At 43.9% G+C, this 26953-nt stretch overlaps 1 protein-coding gene across 3 annotated transcripts in view; it reads right to left on the reverse strand.

Annotated features, from left to right (window-relative positions):
* The window catches only part of PLPPR1 (phospholipid phosphatase related 1), a 126512-nt gene that overhangs the window by 31388 nt on the left and 68171 nt on the right, over positions 1-26953 (reverse strand). The window lies entirely within an intron of this gene.

Raw genomic sequence — 26953 nt, forward strand, 5'->3', positions numbered from 1 at the left:
GCAGAAGACAGCAGCAGCGACAGCTAAAACCGTGCTCGGTGGCAGGGAGTGGGAAAGGATTGTTTCAAAGCCTAGAGGAAGCTAAAGCCAAAACACTTCCCCGCTGCAGCTGCAAGCCCGTGCTGGAGAACGTGCATGTTGTGCTAATTCAGATGAGCCCACTGTGTCCCAGATGAAGATGCATCCAGAGGAAGACTTCTCTGCTGCCACTCACCTTTCCCTGGAGCTGCTTCTTTATGAGTAAAGCTTTAAAAGCCTACTTAGAAATCTCCAAGCAACCTATGGGGACTTCAGGGCACTGCCTGACTTACCCACTCCACCACAGCCAATTTGGAAAAAATGGCTTGAGTCTGAAGCTGCATTTATATCACAGATATTAAATGCAAGGAGCCTTTCTGGTCTTTCTTTTCATACTTTATGGCTCCTAAATTTGTTGGTTGGAAGCTTAGCAATTCACATTTTTTGTATATATCCACAGTATCAGCTTCCCACACTGCTTCAGCAACACGTCACCACAACCTCACCTAAAGGTGTCCCAAACCGAACCTCATGAAAATATGCAGATTTATTAATTCTTGTTCTCCCTTCACCACACAGCAAAGAAAATCTCACAGCACAGTCCTCACCCAAGACAAAAATAGTAATATCAATTTATAAGGTTTTTTTTTCAGGGTTATAAAACTAAAAGAGGGTGAATTAGGATTAGGCATAAGGATGATAAGTATTTTACAATGAAGGTAGTAAAAAAATAGCCTGGAGAGGTAATGAATACCCCATCTCTGGAAGTGTTCAAGGTCAGGCTGAAATCGACTTTGAGCAACCCGGTCTAGTGGAAGGTGTTCCTTCTCCTTGCACAGCGGGTGGACTAGCTGGGTTGTAAAAGTTTCTTCCAACTTAAATCCTATGATTCTAAATTGTGACTACAGGAACTGTTTCAAAATCCTCTCTATGGAGACTAGTGCCAATATTACAGAAGTTGTCAGTATGCAGCTATTTTTTGTCATTATAACTTATCTTGCCACACCATAGAAAAAAGTTAAAAAAACAGGTCTTGGTTTTAGTATTTTGCCATCAGGATCTCTGCATCAAAACTATATTGCTGCAAGATTATTTTAGGATCTCTGAAAATTAATTTTGGCAATTCCATCTCAAAGATACACTTGAAGATATTCATGCAGTCCTCTGGCACATCCCTGCACACATAGCTAGCCGTTAAAGCTATTGTATAGTTGAGTAGGAGTTGGACTAAAATTAGAACAAAATAATGAAATCAGATTAGTTATTGATGAAAGTAGAAGACCAAAGAACCCCTAAGCGGTTGAGGTGGAGAGGGACCTTTGGGGTTCAGTTGGTTCAACCTTCCCTGCTCAAGCAGGGATACCTTGAGTTGTTTACCCAGGACCATGCCCAGATGTTTTCTGAACATCTCCAAGGATGGAGTCTTCACAACCTCTCTGTGTCACTTGTAAGACAGAAGAATGTCACAGTGAAGCCATAGTTGTGGCATTCTGTCCCCCATTTTTTACCTTTAAAATTAACCACCTCATTTTTTAGATGTATTATTTTCAAGACCACCTACCCACCCAGAATAAATTTTCTTTTTAACAATCATAAAGAAAGATGCTTCTATCTGTGTATTCCCAAGAGATCTTTACAGCAATCTCTATGAGTACAAACACAGTCCCACAGCTAAGGACACAGGAATTAATTTACATCTGAATTTAACTACTTGAGCAGCTATAGATTTTCTGATCAACCTGGGCAATTCAGCTTTGCTAATTAACACAGAGAAAAGCAATGACACTATCACTACTCTATCTGACATGCCCAGATAAACACATTGGAGATTACAGGATGCTTGGATATAGAAGTCTTTAAACTCACTTCCAGCACCTCATATGACCTGGCCTGTCAAAAGCAATTTGACCCATTCTTCCTATCCCAAACATACTCCCAGAAATATTTCAGGTTGCAAATCCCAGCTGGCAAACATAGGCAAATGATAAATAATAAATGATACAACAGACAGCTGTTTTTTTCTCCTCTTACTGGAAAACGGAGAAAGCAGGTTACTGAACTTTTAACCTTCTCTGGGTGTCATATAGAAAACAAAATGCTTTTCAAAAAATAAGGTGCTTTGATATGGGAGAAAAATGTCACTTATCCCAAATGCAGTCTCTCAACAGCAGTTCCACAATTAACCTTGACTTTTCCATTGTCAAATGCTGACTCAGTGCTGCACAAAAACCCCTCTTGCATATAAAATACAGCTCTTGACTGACTCAACATCGATATTGACCTAGAATATCACAAATCACAGGATCACAGAATGATTTGGGTGGGAAGAGACCTTAAAGCTCAATACATTTCAATCTTCCTGGGACACCTTCCAGCCTGGTCTTGAGACACCTCAATAATGAACCAATCGTGTTCACACTCCCTGTGTTTCTGTGTTTTGTTCTTCTGAGAAAGAAAAAAAAAATCTAATCTGTGAATTTGAAATTTGAATTGTGGACACATTGTATCCTGTAGGTGACATCCACCATCTCAGTGAAACAGCAACAGCAGGCAGTGGCAATTTGACCTCCAGTTAAACAGACCTACTATGCTCCAAGGGATGACGTGAGATACAGAAAGCACAGTCAGCCACTACCAAAAAAGAGCAAAATTTTTGCTGCTCGTACAGTCAGTGAAGACCTGACCACTTCTGTGCAGCAACTTCCTGTGCCTCCTCTTGAGTATTCACTTCTTCAAGCAGCTTCTTAGCAAAACACAACCAGAAACTTCTTTTTGTTCTCCCTTTCCTTTTCCTTTCCACATGGTAACTAATTGATTTGTGTTTAACGTGAGTGACATGACAAGTGCAAGAAGGGGTCAAACTGGCCAGAAGCAGGGATGACAGAGATAGGAGGGCTCTCTGCAAGGCAGTAAACTTTCCCTGGATGCTGGGATAAAGAACAGCTGCAGTGCTGCCTTGTAGACCTCCTGGATTATGAGCACTCCAGGGTCCAAATCAGTGGGCCTGAATTTTGCAGCCTTTTCTCACTTTTCTCCCCCTTTTCAGGTTTACAAACATTGAAGGAAGCAGAGAAGAACAGCCTGAATTAGACTAAAGATACAAAGCATCCCATTACATAATTCATAAAACACAATGCAGTTTAACATTTTGCAGAGTTTATTTATTAATCCTTATTAACTCATTTCCTTGAGTTTACTTGGGGAAAAATTAAAAATGCCTAATAACTTCAGAAAGGCAGCCAATGAACAGAAGACTGTCTCTGAAGGCTGCTAATAAGTCTAAGGTGCTTAATGGCCTCCATTAGCACAGTGTTTAACCACATCGTAATCCTTAATATTTATCATCACTGCTCCATTGTAGGGTAAGAAGATGCTCTTATCATCATTTTACAGAAAGGGGACAAAAGCTGAGGAGATAAAATGACTGCCCTCAGGTCACAACAGAGCCCGTTGCAGAGACAAGATTTATCTTTCTTCTGGACCAAATTTTTTTGGATTAGTCAATAATCTGCACATGAAAAGGCTCAATGATACATATGCTTAGGTTCCAGTTCTGTAGAAGCTCATTCATGACAGTGTTAAGAAAAATCGTGTTTCTCACTCAGTCCCATTTAAAAAATCCTGCTGAATTTAAATCAATCATGACTAGCTGTACTTAAGCAACTGGGGTGTGTTTTTTCCCTCAGTCATTTAAATGGATTAATTATGTAGCACGTAACATCCATCCCTTGACATACCATTAAATTCTGCCCTGCTCTAACAGTCCACACTGGTTCTGCCCTTACAGACCTTCTTGTCACTGCATGCCCTTACTCCACTTTAACCTGTGGGCATTCTCTGCATTCAAAAAATAATTTTCTTCAATGTTTAAGAAATAAGAAGCAAGTTTTGCAATCCTCTTTGGGTAATGAGTAAATTTTTTTGTGTAGATTTAATCAGGTATTGATGAAAGATTGTGTCCCAAGTATAAAGAAAGAGGATTTTTGCAGTAAGCAGTACAGTTAGTTACACTAACCCTAGCGTACTGGTGTACGTTCAGAAACCCTCCTCTTCACTGTAATAGAGTCTCTGACAGCAAAACTCAGAGAGCACTAATATCCAAATAAAATTATTGCACTTCCAGGTAGTGGGACTGAAGTCCCACACAATATGCACTCTCATAATTCATTGCAAAGCACTTACCCATATCCTCCACAATTGGGAGATTTTTTAAAAAATACTGTAACTCACAGAAAAGAGGCCCCTGTTCTGCAAGTAAGTAAGCAAGAGGGCAACTCCACTTGGGAAAGGTGTATTAAACTGTAAAAATAGAGATCAGTTTTAAAAGAGGGAAGACACTGTGGAAGACAGAATTTTTTTATCAGCCTAGAATGAAGACTCCCCAGAATTCTTAACAGAAACTTACGGAGAAAAGGAAGATGCTGGAAAAATTTCTGGTGTACCCTTTAGCCATACAATTTGTCTGCCCTGTAAGACAGGCACATAGCCACTGCAAAAATCTCCTTTTGCTGTATTGTCTAAGTTCGACAAGACAGGAATCTGCGAAGGAGGGCTAAAGCCTCCTGTGCAATGGAGAAGGTAAACCCCCTCCCTCTGAATTACTAGGAGTTTTAAATCAAAAGGCTCTCAGGCAAAGATATGGGAATGGGAGTAACAATTCTTTACTAGGAGAAAACTAGACAACAATTTAAAAAGGCAAATGCAATCGGTACAAACAAAACCAGTGAAAAAGTCCAGAACCTGAGGATTCGGGGTGTTGGTAGCAGTTCGGTTGAAATAACAGCTGCTACTCTTGCAGTGGTTGATGAATTGCAGCTGCAGTGGTGATCTTTAGAAGGGTATAGTTTTCCTCTGAAGATCTGGTGGCAGTGGGGCCGGTCTTCCTCTGCGCCGAGGTTGCCTCCAAGCTCCGCCGCCGCCGCTTCCCCGGCTGTTTCGCTTTGAGATCCCGCGAAGAAGAGGGAGAGAGCTGCTTCTCTGGGAATCCCGCGAAGAGAGAGAGCGAGCTGCTTCTCTCGGAGTCCCGCCCAGAGAGCTGCCTCCTCTCCCCAAAAAGCTACCCCTTTAAACAATAATAGAGTGCTTGGCTTCCCCCTCTGGGTGGGATCCCTCACGGTGTTACATTTGCCAGCCCTGCATTGAATCAGTCAATGGCCCACTAACAAACCATTACCTCTTAGGAGCAAAACCGGTTCTTGGAAAAGATAACAAAACCTGTCCAACAGGTTTGCCTTCAACAGATGGCAAATAGAATACAAGCTTATCTTACAACCTAGGACATTATCCACCCCTTATTCTATTTCCATCTGCACACCATGAAATCTTACACCCAGTTCTCTCTTAAGACCAAGTTTCCCTGTGGTACACAGCGGGTCTCCCCATCTTTCTGCATTACCCACCAAGTGTAACCAGGTCCTTGAGCAAAGACAATCCCACGAATGGGTTGGTCTTTGCCTGAGGTGGGATTAATCCAAACAGTTTTCCCTAAAATACCTTTCATATGTACTACAGGGACCTTATCTCCATCTACTGTGTGTAAGGGTTCTGACTGGGCAGGGCCAGCTCGATTGACAGACCCCCGGGTGTTGACCATCCAGGTTGCTTTTGCCAGGTTAATTTCCCAGTTTCTAAATGTTCCCCCACCAAGTGCCTTTAGGGTCGTCTTAAGGAGTCCGTTGCACCGTTCAACTTTGCCGGCAGCTGGAGCATGATAGGGAATATGATATATCCATTCGATACCATGTTCTCTGGCCCAGGTGTTGATAAGGCTGTTCTTGAAATGGGTGCCGTTGTCAGACTCAATTCTCTCAGGGGTGCCGTGTCTCCACAGGACTTGCTTTTCCAAGCCTAAGATGGTGTTCCGGGCAGTGGCATGAGGTACAGGGAAAGTCTCCAGCCATCCAGTGGTGGCTTCCACCATGGTCAGCACGTAGCGCTTGCCTTGGCGTGTCTGGGGCAGTGTGATATAGTCAATCTGCCAGGCCTCCCCATACTTGTACTTGGACCACCGCCCACCATACCATAGGGGCTTCACTCTCTTGGCCTGTTTGATGGCAGCACACGTCTCACAGTCATGGATAACCTGGGAAACACTGTCCATGGTTAGATCCACCCCTCGGTCTCGTGCCCACTTGTAGGTGGCATCTCTGCCCTGATGACCTGAGGCATCATGAGCCCATCGAGCCAGGAACAACTCCTCCTTATGGTGCCAATCTAAGTCTATCTTTGACACCTCTATTTTTGCTGCCTGATCTACCTGCTCGTTGTTTCGGTGTTCTTCATTAGCCCGACTTTTGGGGACATGGGCATCTACATGACGGACTTTCACCGTCAGCTTTTCCACCCGAGAGGCAATGTCTTTCCATATATCAGCAGCCCAGATTGGCTTTCCTCTACGTTGCCAGTTGGCCTTCCTCCACCTTCCCAGCCAGCCCCACAGAGCATTGGCTACCATCCACGAATCAGTATAAAGGTAGAGCTTTGGCCACTTCTCCCTTTCAGCAATGTCCAGAGCCAGCTGAACAGCCTTGAGTTCAGCGAGTTGGCTTGATCCACCTTCTCCTTCGGTAGCTTGTGCAACTTGGCGCGTGGGGCTCCATACGGCTGCTTTCCACTTCCGGTTCATCCCTACGATGCGACAGGAACCGTCAGTGAAAAGAGCGTAGCAGGTCTCCTCTGCTGGTAGTTGGTTGTATGGTGGAGCTTCTTCAGCCCTTGCCACTTGTACCTGCTCCTCATCATCAGTGAGACCAAAGTTTTCACCTTCTGGCCAGTTCGTAATTATCTCCAAAATCCCAGGGAGATTCAGGTTTCCAATACGGGCGCGCTGAGTGATGAGGGCAATCCATTTGCTCCATGTGGCGTCAGTGGCATGGTGGGTAGAGGGAACCTTTCCTTTAAACATCCACCCCAGCACCGGTAGTCGGGGTGCCAGGAGGAGTTGTGTTTCTGTGCCAATTACCTCCGAGGCGGCTTGAACTCCTTCAAAGGCAGCCAAGATTTCCTTCTCTGTGGGAGTGTAGTTGGCTTCAGACCCTCTGTAACTTCGGCTCCAGAATCCCAGTGGTCGGCCTCGAGTCTCCCCAGGCACTTTCTGCCAAAGGCTCCAGGACAACCCATGGTTCCCGGCTGCAGAGTAGAGCACATTCTTGACCTCTGGTCCCGTTCTGACTGGGCCAAGGGCTACAGCATGAGCGATCTCCTGCTTGATCTGGGTGAAGGCTTGTTGCTGCTCAGGGCCCCAGTGGAAATCATTCTTCTTTCGGGTAACCAGATAAAGAGGGCTCACAATCTGGCTATACTCAGGAATGTGCATTCTCCAGAAACCTATGGCACCCAGGAAAGCTTGTGTTTCCTTTTTGCTGGTTGGTGGGGACATAGCTGTGATCTTGTTGATGACCTCAGTGGGAATCTGGCGCCGTCCATCTTGCCATTTCACTCCCAGGAACTGGATTTCTCGGGCAGGTCCCTTGACTTTGCTCTTCTTGATGGCGAAGCCGCTTCTAGTAGTATCTGGATGATCCTCTCACCTTTCTCAAACACTTCTGCCGCTGTGCTCCCCCACACAATGATGTCATCAATGTATTGCAGGTGTTCTGGAGCCTCACCCTTTTCTAGTGCAGCCTGGATCAGTCCATGGCAGATGGTGGGGCTGTGTTTCCACCCCTGGGGCAGTCGGTTCCAGGTGTACTGCACGCCCCTCCAGGTGAAAGCAAACTGAGGCCTGCATTCTGCTGCCAGAGGAATGGAGAAAAACGCATTAGCAATATCAATGGTGGCATACCACTTTGCTGCCTTGGACTCCAGCTCGTACTGGAGTTCCAGCATGTCTGGCACAGCCGCGCTCAGTGGTGGAGTCACTTCATTTAAGCCACGATAGTCCACAGTCAATCTCCATTCTTTGTCAGATTTGCGCACAGGCCAGATGGGGCTGTTGAAGGGTGAGTGGGTTTTGCTGACCACCCCTTGGCTCTCCAGCTCCCGAATCATTTTGTGGATGGGGATCACGGCATCTCGATCTGTCCAATACTGCCGGCGGTGCACTGTCGGGGTCGCAATTGGCACGCGTTGTTCTTCCACCCTTAGGAGTCCTACTGCAGAGGGGTTTTCTGACAGTCCAGGCAAGGCATTCAATTGCCTAATGTCTTCTGCCTCTACAGCGGCTATTCCAAAAGCCCACCTGAGTCCCTTTGGGTCTTTGTAATATCCATTCCGGAGGAAGTCTATGCCTAGGATACACGGAGCATCTGGGCCAGTCACTATAGGATGTTTCTTCCACTCCTTCCCAGTCAGGCTCACCTCGGCTTCCACCAGAGTCAATTGTTGTGATCCCCCTGTCACACCAGCAATGGAAACAGGCTCTGCCCCCACATGTCCCGATGGTATCAGAGTACACTGTGCACCAGTATCAACTAAAGCATCATATTTTTGTGGCTCTGATGTGCCAGGCCATCGGATCCACACTGTCCAGAAGATCCGGTTTTCCCGTGCCTCTCCCTGGCTAGAGACAGGGCCCTTCTAACACTGGTTATCATTCCTTTCCTGGGCATACATACTAGAGGTCCCTTCAAGGGGGTCTGACAGATCGTACCCACAAGCTTGGTCACGGGAGGTTGAGGCTACCTTCACTTTGGTGGAACTCCCCCGGTTAGAGTTTCCCTCCTTAAGTTGACGGACCCGTGCTGCCAGGACAGAAGTGGGTTTCCCATCCCACCTCCCCATGTCTTCCCCATGGTCACGCAGGAAGAACCACAGATTAGCCCTTGGGGTGTACCCTCTCTCTCTAGCTGGGGATTGTTGGGTGCTGATTCTGGGGCCTGTGACTCTCACGGGTGCTGTATTAACCTTCCTTATCTCCTCCCTCATCTCCTCTTTAAACTCCTTAATCACAGCTGAGATATGAGCCTGCATTGGGCCATTAATCATACTCTCATAATTCCTAAGTTTGTTGGCAACAGAACCTATTGTCTCCCGGTGGGCGTCAGCATTGATTGTTGCAATGAAGGTGGTGTATTGAGACGGCCCCAGATTTGCTAGACTCCACAGCATTTGTCCCGTACACCTGACCTTGTCAGGGTCATTATTGTGTCGTCCATCCCTCCCAAAGAGTACCTCCAATACTGCCACTTCCCTCAGCTGTTGGATCCCTTCCTCGAGGGTCTTCCAGCGCATTCTATGATGGTGCTCTTGCATTCTCTCTCTGTGGACAAACCTCTCCCTGACACTCATTAAGAGCCGCTCCCAGAGAGAAAGGGACCCTGGTTCCCTTACAAAAACCTGATTTATACCCGAGTCCTGGGTCAAGGGTCCCAAGTTCCTTGCCTCACCACCGTCCAGCTGCACGCCTGTACCCATAAGATCCCAAACCCGGAGTAGCCAGGTAGCATAAGCCTCACGCCCTCGTCGCACAATGTCTTTATGCAGATTGCGAAGACTTTCGTACGTCAGGGACTCGGTGATGATAGCAATCTCTGGGTCCCCTGTGGGTTGTGAGGTTCCTCCATTCCTGTCCCTATCTGCAGGGTGCTCTGCTTTCACCTTAGACTTCCTTGTTTCTACCGGGGCCACTGCTGCTGACCGTGACTGCCTTTGTGGTTCAGCTGGAACCTGGACAGTTGTAACATTTGTGGGTTCCACAGCTGTACTATTAGACTGTCCCTCCTCAAGGCAAAGGGCCGGTTTCTCACCAGCTGGGGAAATGCACTCCTTCAGCGTCTCTCGTATCTCCTTAACCAGAACCCTCACCCAATCTGGGCGGTTCATTTCTGAGGTGGGCTGTGGGGCAGGGTCAGGCTCTGGAGCAGCAGCATCTCGACTCTGTGGTGTAGGTGTGAGGGTAGTTATCCAGGTTAATCTTCCCTTATCTCTGAATGCTAAATATAACAGGACTATCAGCAACACCACCCATTGTATGGTATCATTAGCACTTAGAAAGGATCTTAACCCTTTGAGAACTGGTGGTGCAGACCCAAAAAGATGGTTAAAAGGTTGGGAGAAAGTTTGCCCAGGTGCTATTTCCTCACAGTAGGTACCGTTATTAAAGTAACCCCAAAAACATACGGTAAATGTGTGATAGCTATGAATCCATGTACCTGCCTTCCAGAGGAAATTAAAGATCCATGAATTTCTCACCCAATTAACCCAGAAGCCAAACTTGATAACAGACACCGTAGCCTTAGTTATAGGACCCATTTTTAGATAAGGGTCTGCAAATGGGAAAAGTATAGCTACGATCACATGCCACCCAAACCAAGGTAAACTAGACCACATGGTGATGCTGAAGATGTTTTTACACGCAACAAAAAACCAAATTACTTAAGAACTGTTAATCCTTTTTCCCTCTCAATGCCCTCGAGCCTCACGTTGATGCGCCAAAATCTGTCTAAGTTCGACAAGACAGGAATCTGCGAAGGAGGGCTAAAGCCTCCTGTGCAATGGAGAAGGTAAACCCCCTCCCTCTGAATTACTAGGAGTTTTAAATCAAAAGGCTCTCAGGCAAAGATATGGGAATGGGAGTAACAATTCTTTACTAGGAGAAAACTAGACAACAATTTAAAAAGGCAAATGCAATCGGTACAAACAAAACCAGTGAAAAAGTCCAGAACCTGAGGATTCGGGGTGTTGGTAGCAGTTCGGTTGAAATAACAGCTGCTACTCTTGCAGTGGTTGATGAATTGCAGCTGCAGTGGTGATCTTTAGAAGGGTATAGTTTTCCTCTGAAGATCTGGTGGCAGTGGGGCCGGTCTTCCTCTGCGCCGAGGTTGCCTCCAAGCTCCGCCGCCGCCGCCTCCCCGGCTGTTTCGCTTTGAGATCCCGCGAAGAAGAGGGAGAGAGCTGCTTCTCTGGGAATCCCACGAAGAGAGAGAGCGAGCTGCTTCTCTTGGAGTCCCGCCCAGAGAGCTGCCTCCTCTCCCCAAAAAGCTACCCCTTTAAACAATAATAGAGTGCTTGGCTTCCCCCTCTGGGTGGGACCCCTCACGGTGTTACATTTACCAGCCCTGCATTGAATCAGTCAATGGCCCACTAACAAACCATTACCTCTTAGGAGCAAAACCGGTTCTTGGAAAAGATAACAAAACCTGTCCAACAGGTTTGCCTTCAACAGATGGCAAATAGAATACAAGCTTATCTTACAACCTAGGACATGTATTTTGTCATTTATATAAGTGGTATTGCAAGTTCATATGAGTAAACTTGAAACCCCTCTAGTATTGCTGCTATTTATACATAGATAGGTAAGTTCTTCCAGCTTATTGCCCTTCCCACAAACTACTCATAATATACCTTACAGCACCTTTAATGTGCATGACTGAAAACTGAAAAACTGTTCTGGCACACAAATGGCAACATAGAATAGGACTTTTCTATTCCTCCTGAAGAAGTCAAACTGCTATTTTGCATGTGGTGTTCCTTAGTGGATAGTCATTGAGATATCTATTGATGCCCTTGTTCAGTTTGTTTCCAACAAACTTCAGTGGTTTTCACTTCTTTAACTCAAACTTCCAGTTTCATGAGCACCAAAAACCTAAACAAGTGTTTTCATCCCTTGATACACATGCTGTGGCTCACAGTTCCATTTTGATCATATTTCTACCTCCTCCTCTGCCTAAACTCTAGTGACCCACTGTTATGCAAAACCTGAAACAATTTGGTGTGCTTTTTCTGAGAGGTGATGAGAGCATGACTCTTGGAACTGACACACTGGGAGTATCCAACAGCCATGGCATCTGTGTGGCCTGAAATAACTCCTAAGTTGCTGCTGAAAGGAATTGTTTAAGTGTGTCTGTGCTCTCTACTGGGTAATATCAGAAATAATGAAATATGCATTGTTGCGGTGTGCCTTCATGGTTTACCCCCAGACCCTGGTTCCTCCCCTGAAAGTGTCCTCCCAGGTGTGTCAATCACTCCTCCTTTCCCTGCCCTGACCCCTGCCAGCACTGTCTGTCACTCCTGGCATTCCAGAAGGGCATTGAGTGATTGGGCAGGTTCAAAAGATGCCCTCCACCCCCGGGGCCATTGGGCCATCCAGGTGTCCTTTGTCCCCTGAGACCTCCTCTCCCATACCTGGCTGCTGGCTCCCCGTCCCTTCGCCCTTCCCCTCCCCAGGTAAAAGAGGGAACCAGGGTCTAGGAGTTCTGCTGGAGCAGGGACTGGATTCAGAGGCTGCAGGGCAGTTCTGCTTGGAGCTGCTGCTACATTCAGAGGCCCACAGGCCAGAACAAAAACTCTGGATCAAACCCTCCATCAGAACCGACTCTTGTCCTTCACCATAGCCTTAAAAGCTCCTCTGGCAGTGGGAAACCTGAGGAGTGCAGCCCCTGCGGGGGAAGCTCCATCCCGCTGCCACCTGACCCCCGCCTTGCCTGGACTTGTCCCCGTGTGTGCAGCTACAACGTCCAGCCAGCCAAAAGTGTCCTGGCGTGAAACACCACAGTGGACACCATTTGGTCCAGCAGCAGAGGCCAGACAAGCCAGGGCATGTCTTGTTCCCGAAATCGGTAACTCCAATATAATGCATCCCAGACTGTTTTGCCTGGGGATGGGTCCAGGTGTCTCTTTGTCAAGGGAGAAAGTACATTTTATCTTGGGTGATGGGAACTCCAGACTTGCAGCTGCAGCAGAGGGATGTCAGAAGCAAAACAAATCAGAGCAAATCACATTTATTATTAAATGCAAAGACCCACTTCTGGCTTTCTAAAGCAGATCAAGTCTCTATTTAAGAAGTACCACATCTGTTTCCTGAAGTATCCTTATTAGGATGAGGCCTCAGATATTCAAGTTGGATCAATATTTTTTACATGTGTTGGCTGTATTTATTTGTGGTTAGCTGATCTCTACTTAGTAAACCAACCTTGGCTCATAGTGCTTGTAACTGACATAAGAAAGAAAATTTTTTTTTTTTATATTTTATTTTCTTAAAAACTCAAACTTTCTTCTGTCAGAAGAATTGGAGACTCCCAGAAAATACTGGATTTGGATAATTTGACCTGAAACAGTTATTTTGCCAAGCCTTTTTACAGTATTCTCTCTGGGAATTTTTCTCAAGGATCCTGAAATAATCTATTCTGACAGACCTACTACAACATCTTAAGAAGGATCTACATTTTCACACAGTGGAGTGGTCAAGTGGTAAGGAAATTTTGAACATGCCTTCAGACAAGCTTATATTTACAACTAACAAAGAAGATGAAGACTATCATTAATTAGAAGCCCATCTGATCCAGATGTGCCAGCAGGTGAAATTTCACACTGAGGTGTGAGGGTGGCAGGTGCTTGTCCTCCATTAGCTGTTAATGGGAATTAGCAGGATGAACCCTTCAGGGATCAACTAAAGCCTTGGTCTACAGCAGTTCTACAGCAGTTTGTGAAGCAGCTGTTGTGTGCCATTTTATCACAAGTGATTCAACTTTAAAGGTTTCACCTTCACACTTGTGCAGCACACCCAGGTCTGTGTAAGGAGAATTGTACTGGACAGAAAAGGCTCCTGAAGACAGCAACTGCAGCAAATTAATGTTTGTTATGGATTATAAGGATCAGGCTGACTGCAAAATCTTTTATTATGCCAAGAAACTGAATGTAGCAAATCACCTACTTTTTATGGAAATACTGCAAAAAACCAAAGACAAAAAATAGACAAAGGACTGTTCATTACAACATTATTTTGTATAATGAAAGAGACAGAGAAAAAATGAACCTCTATTAGAATTCCACGTAATGGTAAAACAAACACAAGTGAGTGCTTTCATTATACTGAATAACCATTTATTTTACACTGTCATATTAAATATGAAATCCAATGGTCCTTCTACACTGCCACTCCTCAAGGTGTTCTCTCTCCCTCACTTTATATAACTGATTCTGATATCAGGTTTTTTATGCAACTGTGGCAAACAGCAATGTTGTCTACAGCAGCCCAACACAGGATGTGGCTTTTTTGCAGGAGTTCTGAAGTCCATTCAGTGTGCAGGAACAAGCTGGGCAGTGGAGGCAGAGAGGTTTATTAAGGCACACAGGCTTTTGAAGCTGGAACTATGCAGAAATCAAAGCAGTCTCTGCAGAGCTTTTTACAAGTCCATTTAATTAATTTATTGTCTTATTACACCATTTTAGGAATTAAGTATGGATTATGTAGAGTTTGTATGCTGAAGAAAATATGCTTAGAAAAAGAAAGGAGTTCATGTCTTCCTAAGGCATTTATTTCAGCAGAAGTTGTTTTGTTAGAGTAGCATGACCTTTAAAAATACTGACATCTGGTTAAAAACTCTTTCAATTTCTTTTTTATATAATGGTCCTTGAAGAATGGTGAGGTGCTACACTACAATAGCTTAAGAGCTCACCCACAAAAATAATCCAGATTTTTCCAGCTCTAATTGTGTAGTTAAAGCAGAACAAGTCTTGTAATGGCAACAGACATAAAAACATAAAAATGCTCTAACCAGTACAACCTTTTCATATGTAGAAAATAAGCAACAGTACGAAACACCTTGATTACCTCAATCTATATAACTCTGCACTTTATACACTGCTCTAGCTTTCTTAGTTTAAAACAACATTTTTCAACCTTTTCATGTAAAGACTTTTACTTCTCACCAGTGATTCTTACATAATAAATTTAAGCCGACTTTCTTTGACAGGTAAGAATGATCCATGGATTGATCACAGGCTGAAACTGCCAGCCTAAAGGAAGGAGGGACATCTACCCACACTGTGTCTGTAACAGCCTGAGCCTTCTCTCACTGCACCACAAAGAGCTGGGCTGCCCTGGGAAAGCCTCTTTACATCAGCTATGGCTGAGAAAAGCTCAGCCTTTGATGCTGGAGAGGGACAAGACAGGTCTTCTCACTCTCTTCAGAGGTGCAGGGGTAGATGCTCCTGCAAACTTCAGGTGGTCAGCCAATGCTATGGGCACTTGTACAAGATTTTGTGCACTTCAGAGAGGCAGGGAGATGAATGGACAAAGGAATGATGCAGCAGCACAGGTGATGGAAACTGGAAAAAGCACAGTAGTGTCTTTTTAATTGCTAACAGCAGAGGAAAAGCATTTCTCCCACAGCTTGAAGAGGGAGGAACTGGATCCTCCTCTCTCTTGTCAAATCAAGTAATACCTGTGTTGTGAGAAAATCTGTAAAAATCAGTAATAAATACATATTTTATTTACCTAGAAAATAGATCATAAAAGCTATGAAAAGGCTTATAATTTAGGATCATGGTTTAGGGACAAGGGCTAGTGGTAGACTTGGCAGTGCTGGGTTAATGATTGCACTTGGTGGTCTTAGGGGGCTTTTCCAACCTCAATGATTTCATGACTCAGTGTCCACTAGTACAACCCTGAATATCTGCTCACCACCTTGCAATTTCTCTTTTTTGGCAAGTTTAATTTCATTATAATAACTTGCTTTCTTTATGAAAACATCATAAAAAGGTTATTTTTCTCCTTTAACATTCAAATTCTACTACATAACTGGACCTTAAACTAAACAAAGAGCAGAAGGCATTCATGTGGGACAATTATAAGGAGCTGTTGTTACTGTTTTTGTGACAGCACAGACATTGTTATGTAGCAGACTTTACAGAGATGTGATCTATTTAAGAAGAACTCAGTTATGATGAGATATATGCTAGATGTTTTGGGGCTTTTTTTAAATACAAGGCGTGTGCTAATGCAAAAGACTATTAAATTCTGAGCTTGATTCAAAGTAGATTTTGAAGGCTTATCAGCAGGGGGCATTAATGCGACATTAGATTCCAAATGCCACACTATCAAACATCCATGCAGAGCCTATAATGTTTTATATTTTAATATATTTAGGGGTTCCCCTGTATTTTTCACAACATCATCTTTTTTTTTTTTTTTTTTTTTTTTTTTTTTTTATAAGTATAGTTGGAATTTCAGGTCATTTGGTGGTAACAGTAATTTGGTTAATAATCTACTGTGGGCTTCATCCTGACTTTTAAAAGAAGTCTTTGTCCCTGGTTTGTGTAGAAAAATGAGAAAATGATTTTAAGACCAGTAAACTTACAGCCAGCAGTTTCAAGGGGATTATCATAATCAGGAAGAATAGGTGTGTTCGTCCCTCTCAGTGAGTATTTGTTTAGAAGCATCAGTTGCTCCTTGACATCAGATCATGCACCCAAGTTTTCTGTGTTTGCACTCTGACCTTACTACTCACCTGGACAAAGGAGGTGTTTCCAGAAGGCAATTTTAAATAGCAACATTTCCCCCCTCCACTGACTCTAAACTAAAAGCAACAGTGATAATGTAATTATTACTTACAAAGTATGAATCCAGGAGTTAATGTCTGTAGGATTTTATCTTGTGTTAGTTCTCCAACATTAACAAACAACAAAAAGAATGTTTTTTCCCCCCCTTAACATCCTTGAAGGTGGTTCACAAATGTTTTCTGTCAGAAAGCTGATCTAGCTGTGAGTTGGTGACTGAAGGGGTCAGAGCTAAAAAGGAAGAGCTTTCCACTGCATTGGCTCTGCTCCTCGGCCTTTTACTCAGAGCTGGTTCTCAGATCCTGGCACACTGTGATCTCACTCTCACTTTGTTCACTAATAGCATGAAAGTTACTGAACCTGGTCTGACCTTCCTGGATTAAAATCTGTGTAATTTACATCAATCCACAGTCTGTATGTGTAGTGTAAAGAGACATAAATTTAAAATTTTAACAGGAGTTACATTAGTAAATTCTCTTTCCCACAATAAGAAGCTGGATATTTAGCTAACTCTTTTAAACTGAACTTGACATTTTCACATCACTACTTGATTGCAGGAATGGAATTTTTAGAGGAGCATTAAGAAAAGTTTCAAATACACAGTAACATTGGGACTTTAAGTAATATTTGGAAGACATTCAAAGATAGGGCTCAGAAAGCTGCTTGACTGCTACAGTAGCAAACTACTCTGTAAAATTAGGTAGGTCTTGCTTTTACGGCCAGACTCTCCAGCTTAGCTTCCAGTATGTGGGACATCATGGTACATCCCACACTTTCTCTGTTCCTCAAATACACATTCTGTATTTCATGTAATATCTTTTTCTCAGGCACACATAAACTTTTGTTATGGTAAAAATCAGTTTCCAAAAAACAACAGTGAAATGGAATGTGTTCCTCAAGCAGCTGTATAAATCCAGATATTCTGAACTTCCTGTGAAATCGCTGGCTATCTTCTATGTATGAAAATTAGGACTCCACTCTTTACAAAAATTGAGAACCACAATTTTCCTTTAAGACACCAGAAACATGGGGTCTGACACCCTTTCAGATAAATGATGATAAATGATAAAGAATGAGATTTATACAAGAGGAGTTGTGGTGTGCCTTCATGGTTTACCCCCAAACCCTGGTTCCTCCCCTGAAAGTGTCCTCCCAGGTGTGTCAATCACTCCTCCTTTCCCTGCCCTGACCCCTGCCAGCGCTGTCTGTCACTCCTGGCATTCCAGAAGGGCATTGAGTAATTGGGCAGGTTCAAAAGATGCCCTCCACCCCCGGGGCTATTGGGCCATCCAGGTGTCCTTTGTCCACTGAGACCTCCTCTCCCATACCTGGCTGCTGGCTCCCGGTCTCTTCCCCCTTCCCATCCCCAGGTAAAAGAGGGAACCAGGGTCTAGGAGTTCTGCTGGAGCAGGGACTGGATTCAGAGGCTGCAGGGCAGTTCTGCTTGGAGCTGCTGCTACATTCAGAGGCCCGCAGGCCAGAACAAAAACTCTGGATCAAACCCTCCATCAGAACCAACTCCTGTCCTTCACCATAGCCTTAAAAGCTCCTCTGGCAGTGGGAAACCTGAGGAGTGCAGCCCCTGCAAGGGAAGCTTCATCCCGCTGCCACCTGAGTCCCGCCTTGCCTGGACTTGTCCCCATGTGTCCAGCTACAACATCCAGCCAGCCAAAAATGTCTCTGGGATGAAACACCACAGTGGCTGCTATTTGGTCCAGCAGCAGAGGCCAGACAAGCCAGGGCACGTCCTGTTCCCGATATTGGTAACTCCAATATAAAGGGGGGAAGAGAATTAAACTTCCATTTGTCAAGAGGAAGAATATATCAGATTTTAAAAATTGTATTTTTATTTAGTACCTTGAGGAATGTCATCACCAATACCAAGTGTTGTTAAAACCTCCAAGCCATAAGTACAGCATATTTATCTTCCCTTGAGCAAGTCTCATGAGGCTTTTCAGCAGTTCCAAATGGCACACAGCTATGAAATTGTTGCTTCCAGCACATAACACCTTAAAATGATCTACAAATTCTGGTGGAGACTAAGTAATTTTCTTAACAGAAAAGTCTGCATTAAAATGGCATCTGTTCAGAATGATTTTTTTTAAGCAACAGAAGCAGAGCAGAGATATATTTTGACTACTCTGATATTAAATGAAAAGAAACCAAGAACATTTTCTTTCTTGCCTGTCCTGCCTCATCTGTCTCCTCATCTCCCCATCAAGACATCTGCAGAATCAGCTTTTTCAATTGAAGAGAATACCACTGGAACTCTAGGCATGTACCAGCACGAGTAATACAGCACCTTTAATGACCAGACTAGGCACTTAATGCAGTTCTACACAGCTTTCCCCAGGCTGAAAGATTTGATGTTGAAGCTGAGAGAGAAAGCAAACTGAAAGATACTGAGGCAGAAAATACCTGTGATCACTTGGGACTAACAGAAAATGAGTTACACTCCCAGGACTCATTATCTTGCCTATACAGTGTTTGCCTAAAACAAACAGTACAAAATGCTGGGATCATCTCCAGGACTTGTTAAGAGAGCTCTTACTGACTCCATGGAATCCAACATCTAACACACTAGTGAAAACTTCTGTACTTCAACAGAAGTTGTGAACAGCTTCATGTGAACAGCCACTGCTAAAGACAGCTGCTTTGGAAGAGCTTGTTTGGTAGGAGGATTTGGAATATTCTTCACTTCTTCTAAATGCAGGAGGACTGCTTTCCACCTCATGTCCACAAGAAAGTTAGAGCATAAAAAATATCTGCCAGGATGTTCTAAAAATCTGGTATCCAAGTTGCACTTAAAAGCATTCAGGGTTTGCTCCTCTAAACCATGCTCTGGATCTACCTATTGGTCTGCTCCAGCGTCAGAAACACCCAAATTCATGAAACTTGCTCTAATACTTGCATATAGCGAAGTAATGAAAACTCCTGAAAACTCAGAGCAAGTACAAAGAGTGTAATCAGAACTTGGTGTTGAATTTTCCCTTCTGACTTTGAACATGTGTTCTGTGAAAGGCTACTTTGAGTTTGATTCATTCTGACCGCAGTTGTTAACCTGGACTACAATGACATGAGTCACCCAATCCACTAGAAGTAATGCAAAATCTTGTCATAATTTATTGTCTGCCTAGTTTCAGTAACCAAAATCACAAAATAGCAGCTTATTTTGCTTTGAAGTACCACAGTCATTCCATAAAAAAACCCATTGATTTGACTGGCACACACACATTTTATTCCCATGTATCTGTGTCCTCCAAAAATGCCCAATACGGGGACTGTTCTGGAAAGTTGAAAAGCTGCCTTTGGGTAAAACAGCTTCCAAGCTGCCCCGCAAGCCTGATAATGGTTCACTGACTAATACGTTTTCACTGTACAAATGGCTCATAAAAGCTGTTAAATCCATCATGAACTCTAAAGGCTTTTTAATCTAATGACTATTTTCACTTATGTATCAGGACCATTTATTTGCCAAATGTTGAGAAGCAACAGATCCTGACAGGACACAGGATTCTGACACAACAGACTTACACATCTTTTCAGTGTGCCTCTCATGATTGCACTCTGCTGTCATCTTCACATGGCACCCAAGCAAAACTCCAAAAACAGGGAGATGCAGAGGTATATTTTGATTTCTAATGTGTCACTGGAGACAGAAAAGGAAGCATCTCTCTGAAAATTGAAGGAACTGACAGTGGGAGAATCAGATGAAAATAAGAATTAGGATAAAGCAAAATTCAAAAGGAATAAAGATCTGCACAAAGTGAAAAGCAAACCACATCAAAACACAACCCTTACTTTCCCTTTGCTTGTTCTCAGACTGCAGACTTATGGATACTAACAACGACATTTTTAGCAATGTCTTTGAGATGGGTTCAAAGTAAAAGAGAGTTCAAAGTAAAAGAAGTTGAGGACTTTTTCCCACTCTGTCACATAAACAAACAATGCAACAGCAGTGCAGTGTACACACTCTCATCTCAATGAATGGCTGTTTATTCTTACACCCCATGCATCTTCCTTGTCTGGAAGATGATTCCCAGACTGTTCCTTGAAAGAAAGAAGATACCGATTTCCCAGCTGCTCTACAATTGACAAGCTATTGCCTCATCCACACATCATTTTTCCAGAAGACCAAAAAAGCTGTAAAAAATATGTCCATCAGACAGATCTAAAGGCTGCTGGGATCTTAGCTGGCTAAACGAAGGGGAAACTGTTTTACTCTTCTCAGCATCTCTGCCTTGCAAGTTCAGGGAACATCTCTCCAGAGATGGAAACCTTATAATAAATTCCTAGAGTGTGAAGAGCACACTCCTCAGACAGCTCCTCATTCTCTCACCTTCCTCACACTGAAAGCACTTGCCAAATCTGTTCTCTTCTCAGACATTTTTGGCAGTACTTTCATCTCTTGTTGAAAGAGATGGTCATCAGTCTGCCTGTTGGGAGAAAATCTCAGTAAGAAACCAAATCTCTCAGGTTTTTAAAAGATATTACTCTGGGCAATGCAAAAGTGAGAAAAAAGGAAGCCTAACTCCAGAGCAAATCAGTATATAACCCACATTGTTTTTTAGTGAACATTGTAGGTAAATTGCAAGTGGAAGAGCCGTGAGGTTTAGAAGAACAGCAGTAACTTCTTTTAGTTAGAAAATTCAATTATTAGACAGAACAGAACTGTTTTTCTACAATACTTCTCAATACAGAAAATCCCAGGATAAACACAAAGCCTCAGAGAAGCCAAACTTTGAGACACTGTACATTCTTTGGCCCCTTTCTTGCTGCTTTTGAAACACATGATCCTGTTTCCATTGATTTTGAAAAGTGTTAACAGTCAGCCTTTTCTCTGAAAGCTTCATTACCTATGGACATTCTTGGGGTTAGAAATGGGCAAGCAATTTCTCAGCAGTGGATGTGCACAGAGAAACAAGAGGCTGTGGTCAGACCTTTTGTCACAGCAGTGTTTTTGCAGCAGGGTCTCTCCCTCCACCAGCCATGCGGCAAAAATGAACACATTTTATTGCTCTTTCCCTGTGAGAAAATTACTGTTCTACTCTGAGGACTTGGGACAGGCATTGATATATCTTGTGTCCTTGCAATCAGAGTGCTCACTGGTGTGCACCTGGAACTTACTTGTATTCCTTTTCTTCAAAGATGACACTCAGATAGGTCATTCAGTTACAATAAATTGCAATATTTAATTCTTTGCCCTGCTGCCAAGTTATTTTTTTTAATTATTAACTACTTCTTGAAGCAGTCTCTCTAATATTCTACCTCTTCTTCCTATAGTGGCATGTCACTCTGACACATTTAGGCATTTTTTAACCCTCCTCTTTTCCCCATGTGCATCAAAACCCTTTGTCTGTTTTTTAATGACTAATGTTTCACTGCTACCTGTTCAGGAAAGGAAGAAAAGGAAAGGCTGAGCAATTGTGTTTCAAAGCCAGCAGCTTTAGAGAGGGCTGCAATTAATTATTACTAAGATATATTTTTCAATGTTTTGCTGGAGCAATGGAGCCATAAGTTGATAAATGTTTAGTTCTAAGAGAAAAAAAAAATATTTTGCTACGAAAAATTCTGCTGATAGTTCAAGGTCATTAAAGAAAGAAAAGACATATGAAGAAGTGAAAACACAGGTATTCAAATAGCAGCTACCAACAAACACTTGGGTCTTCTCAGGTAAATCTGAGAAAAGATACGCCTTCAGACTGAAGCAAAAGTCAAGGTTAAAAAAGGTTATATGTAGATACTGAGACCCTGACCCTCAGCAAAGGAGTAACTGCAGGCAAGTCACCCTGTGCCTCCATTTCCTCATCTCTAAAAATAAAATACAGCTCCCATTATAACCCATGTGCTACAGCAGTTATCTCAGCATCAAGGAGACATGGCAAACAAGGGAGCAGTTAAATGAAGCCACTGGCTACAAGCAACTGTGAAGAAGGTGTTAGACTGTGATTGAATTGCTGCTGCTGGCATGCACCTCTGGAGATCACCTAGACTGACTTCTGGCTTGGAGCTGTGTCAGATGGAGCAGGCAGTCCACTCATGTGAGCTATCTCTCCACATCACTGTGACACCAGCAAAATCATAGCCCTGCAAATGCATTCAGACCTTTAATTCCTCTCACTTCCTACCCACAGCATGTACCTCAGTGTACAGACATGTCAGGGAGTGTGACCATGCCTGTGTTCCTAGCTTTGAGTATTGTGCAAATGTTGAGTGCAGCCCTAATCTTGAGTGATCACAGAATAAGCTCAGTTGGAAGGGATCAACAAGGATCGAGTCCAACTCCTGGTTCTGCACAGAACTGTCCCCAAGAACCCTCTGGCTGACAGAATTGTCCAAACGCTTCTTGTGGTCTGTCAGGCTGGGGCAGTGACCACTGCCCTGGGGAGTCTGTTTCAGTGCCCAAACACTCTCAGGGAGAAAAATCTTTTCCTAATATCTGTCCTAAACCTTCCCTGACACAACTTCTGGTCATTCCCTCAGGTCCTGTCACTGGACACAATAGAGCAAAAATCAGTGTTTGCCCCTTCTCTCCCCCTCACAAGGAAGTTGCATACTGCAATAAGGTCTCCCTTCAGTCTCCTCTTCCCCAGGCTGAACAGACAAAGTGGCCTCAGCCACTCCTCATATAGCTTCACCTCCTGGTGCTTCACCAACCTCACTGCCCTTCTTTTGACATTTTCTAATAGTTTAATGCCATTCTTATACACTACAGTGCCCAATATGCCCCAGGATTTGAAGTGGTGCCATCCCAATGGACAGCAGGAGAGTCCACTCCCTTGCCTGGCTGGCTATGCTGGGCCTGGTGGCCCCAGGACAGGAATGTCCCTCAAAGACACTGCTGACTCAACTTGCCATTGACCAGGACCTCCAGGCTCCTTTTCATTCCCCAGTCTGTCCGTACATCCCCAGTGCATCCAGCATTTTCCCTTGTTGAACTCCACATGGTTGCTGACTGCCCAGTTCTCTAATTTGCTGAGGGTCACTGTCCAGGGCCTCCCTGCTCTTGAGGGTGTCAACAGCTCCTCCCAGTTTGGTATCATCTGTGACCTTGCTTAGTATCCCTTTCAGTCCTTCACTTGGACACTTCACAGTGTCCAAGTCACATACGAAGATGTTGAAGAAATGCCCACACTAAGCAGCCATGAAAGCTGGTCTCAAGATGAAACACTGAATGCAATAAATAAGCTGCCAATTGATAGACAAGGAACACCTGCCATTAAACTGGACAAAGAAAACCTGTTAATGGCAACATGCCTGCCATGCCAGCTATGAATCTCAATGCACTTTTTGTGCTGGGAATAGGTTGCTGACAGGTGGCTCCCATTAACCCCAACAAGGCAGGGATTCCTCCCACTGCTTGAAAAAGCTGTCCTTTTCTGCAGAAGTGAGAGAATGGTAATTGGGATCAGAGGTTCAGATTGGTACTCAGCATGAAACAAATTTTACTTGCTGGCTGAGACTCAATCCTGAATCCTGAGTCTGTGTTTGGGTAATCTGGTTGTCTCATGGCAAACAAATGGATTGAGTGTCTGGCACACAGTGTGTCTGATTGTGCTGATTTCCCAAAAGTGAATCGAAAACCTTCCCTGGCACTTCTTTCCTTATGTGTTTATGCTTGGTGGGATTCCATTTCATTGTTCTCTTGATTAGTGCCCCTTCTGCTCACGCCATGCTGGGTTCTTTGCTCAGTCCTTGTCCATTACTGGTTCTTCCAACCTGTTCCTTCACTTCCTTGTATGATTCTTAGTCACTATTTCCACTCCCATCACTCTTAATTTTAAGCTCTTCTCTCCAGGTTGGCCAGGCCACTGGCAAAGCTGCTTTTGCTCCATTTGGTCAGGCTGCTTGCCTTCTAAGCAGTCCAGATCCTCATCCAGATCCGTGGACACAGAGGCCAAATCCTGCTGCTCAGACAAACACAAGTATGGGTCACTCACTTAAAACCTGGTGATCCGTGGTGATTCTTCTGGGTCCCTTCTAATCCAGGCTATTCTGTGACCTGTGATCTCAACTGTGGACCCATCAGATCCACCCAGTCCTTTTCAGATCCTCCTCCTCACCAGCAGGATCAAGGAAAGCAGTCATGGGGGCCTTCACTCTCCTCAGGTAGAGAATATCTCAGCACTACCACTCACTGTTTTCTCTTGCCATGTGGTTCAGGTTCAGCTGGTTCAGGTACTTCCCTGTGCAGGGCTCTCATCCAGGGAGCTGCCTCGGCACGGGACCTCTTCTCATGGCTTCAGATCTGCATGTGGAGCAGGGGCCTGCTCCCCAAGGGCCAGAAACCACCAGCTTCTAACCTTCATCATCACTGGAGTTTCCACTTTCCAACCCTGGTAAACAGAGACTCCATCTGTTCTCCTGATGCAGTTGAACATTCAGGGTTTGGAAGCTGCAGCAGATCTGGGCAACATGTGCCAGTGTCTCACTCGACCCTCCTTGTTCTGGACTCATGATCTGCAAGCTCAGAGCCCCCCTGGATCAGGAGTAGCTGGCAGAGCTGACTAGAGGCTGCTGCTAGCAGACATGGGCTCATCTAGCTGTCCTCACTGGCACCCTAATGCTCCTCCAAGAGTTTCCAGGACAACTCATAAAAGTTCCCAGAAGACCAAGAAAGTCTCAGAGTGGAGATACTGCTGTGTCATTGGCTGTGTCTGGCAAACAGGGAAAGACTCTTGATCAGGTGCCAAGTGCAGTAGTTTTTACTTTTTACGTCAACTGCTGAAGCTATTGGTTGACATAAACAAAATTACAGATGTCATAAGAAAGATGTAAAACTCCCTGACATTGGAATTATATGTGCCAGCAAATTACAAGTTTTTTTCCTATTAAAAAAAATGGAACAAAAAAACAAACCTGGGGAAAAAAAACTAACAAACTAGTAAGCAGACTGACACTCCCTCTGACCAGAGGTTGTAGCAACACCATGTCAGAGACAGTCATGATACAACAGTCTTGTTTTATACCCTTCTCTAGCTATCTCCTGGTTATGACAGATGTTTAGAGCCCAGCTGCCAAGACAAGGCTCACAAATGCCTTAAGTTCTGCTGGTGAAGGATGTCACTTTCCTGGGTGCAAGGGTTGCTTGGGCTGGGGTCGATGCAGCTCTTTTGCCTTTATTAAATCAGCTCAGTATTCTCTTAATAGCTGTGAAGCACTTTGATGTCTTTAGACAGAGAGGTATCCAGTGGCACTAGTACACAAACAAATCACAGTATAATTGCCACTGGGAGAGGTGCAGAGAAGGTGATGAGAAAATGGTCAGCACAGACACAGGAGCAGCCTTCACGTCAGGACAGCAGACAAGTGGAAAATACCCCGGGGAATTCACTGCAGGCCCCCTGTGTTACAGGTCTGGCAGGTACCACAACCCCTCAGTGCACAGACAGAAACACAGAGGCTCCTGCTGTCCTGCCCTTCCCTGACAGTGCCCAAATGCAGAAACACTGCATGTGATTTTGCACTGCTGGTGTTGCAGAGCTTCCGAGATCTGCTTGCCAAAGCTGCTCTGCATTCTATCGTAAATCCTACTGGAGTGAACCATGCTGGACCCCAAATTTATTTTGGGAGGAAAAAAAATTACTGGGAGATATCTTTCAACTCCAAGGTATTTTCTTCTTCACAAATGTCACGTGTTTCTCTGATGGTATCTTCAAGCAGCTGATGTGGCTTAAATCACAAAGCAGAGAACCTGTAACTCTGCCTGCCCAGCTTGCTCTTCCTGTTAGCGTCAAGCAACAAAGCCCCCAGAATAGGAGACGGGGCCTCTCCTAGAAGCAAAAGCCTCCCTGTACAAACCAGAATTGCAATTCACTCACTTTGCTTTTAGTCTGCAACATCTTGCAGAAGCCTTGAAAGTGGCAATGCCTTGCAGTCACAGATGTCTATTTTTGGGGTTTGTATTAACACACAACTATGAGTGTTAAAAATCCAGCATAGTCAGTTCTTTCCTAAGTGAACTAATTGGGCAACATGGGATCTACTACTGGAGTTTCAGTAAGTATAATATACCAGAATTTATGCTAAAATTAAATTCCAGTATTTTCTCATGGAAATTCTTTATATGTTTGTATTTAGTTATTTTGTGCTCCAGTACCTTTGTGATGAACTGCTATGTCCAGTGAAAGCCAAGACACTGCAGAATTTATGTGTAGGAGAGAGAAAATCAAATCTAGCCTTACTCTAACAGCACTGACCTTATCATGTCTTTAGTTGCTTGTCCTGTTGCCTTGTTCTACTAGGAATAAAAGCTTTCCATCTGAGCTGACAACCGTGGAGCTAGTTGGAGTTCTGAATCTTTGCCATTCACAGAACAGCATTTATTAAAATTCATAATATTTGTGTGTGCTTCCAGATCCATGCTATTTAATAGAGTAATGCAGGTTCACAGTCATTAGACATTGATAAATGCAGCACTTACTGCCAAAAACCTATCTGTTGATACCAAGATTGCAGGACTCTTAGACCAGTCATAAAAATCAAGTAGAGACAATGTTTTAAATTAAAACAGTCAAACACATTTTACTTCACAGTTTTATTAATATGTATAATTCATTATGAAATCCATTTTATTTGCCTTCAACATTTTCCCAGTTGAACAGGAAGCTTTTTAAAAAAACAATTACTACTTTGAATCTCCTCTGCTGCATGCAAGTTATGTTGTGCCTGAGCCAATCCTTTAATACAATTATTTATCACTGGCAGGCAGTCATAT

Source organism: Lonchura striata, chromosome Z (assembly GCF_046129695.1).
Source record: "Lonchura striata isolate bLonStr1 chromosome Z, bLonStr1.mat, whole genome shotgun sequence".
Taxonomy (NCBI): Eukaryota; Metazoa; Chordata; class Aves; order Passeriformes; family Estrildidae; genus Lonchura; species Lonchura striata.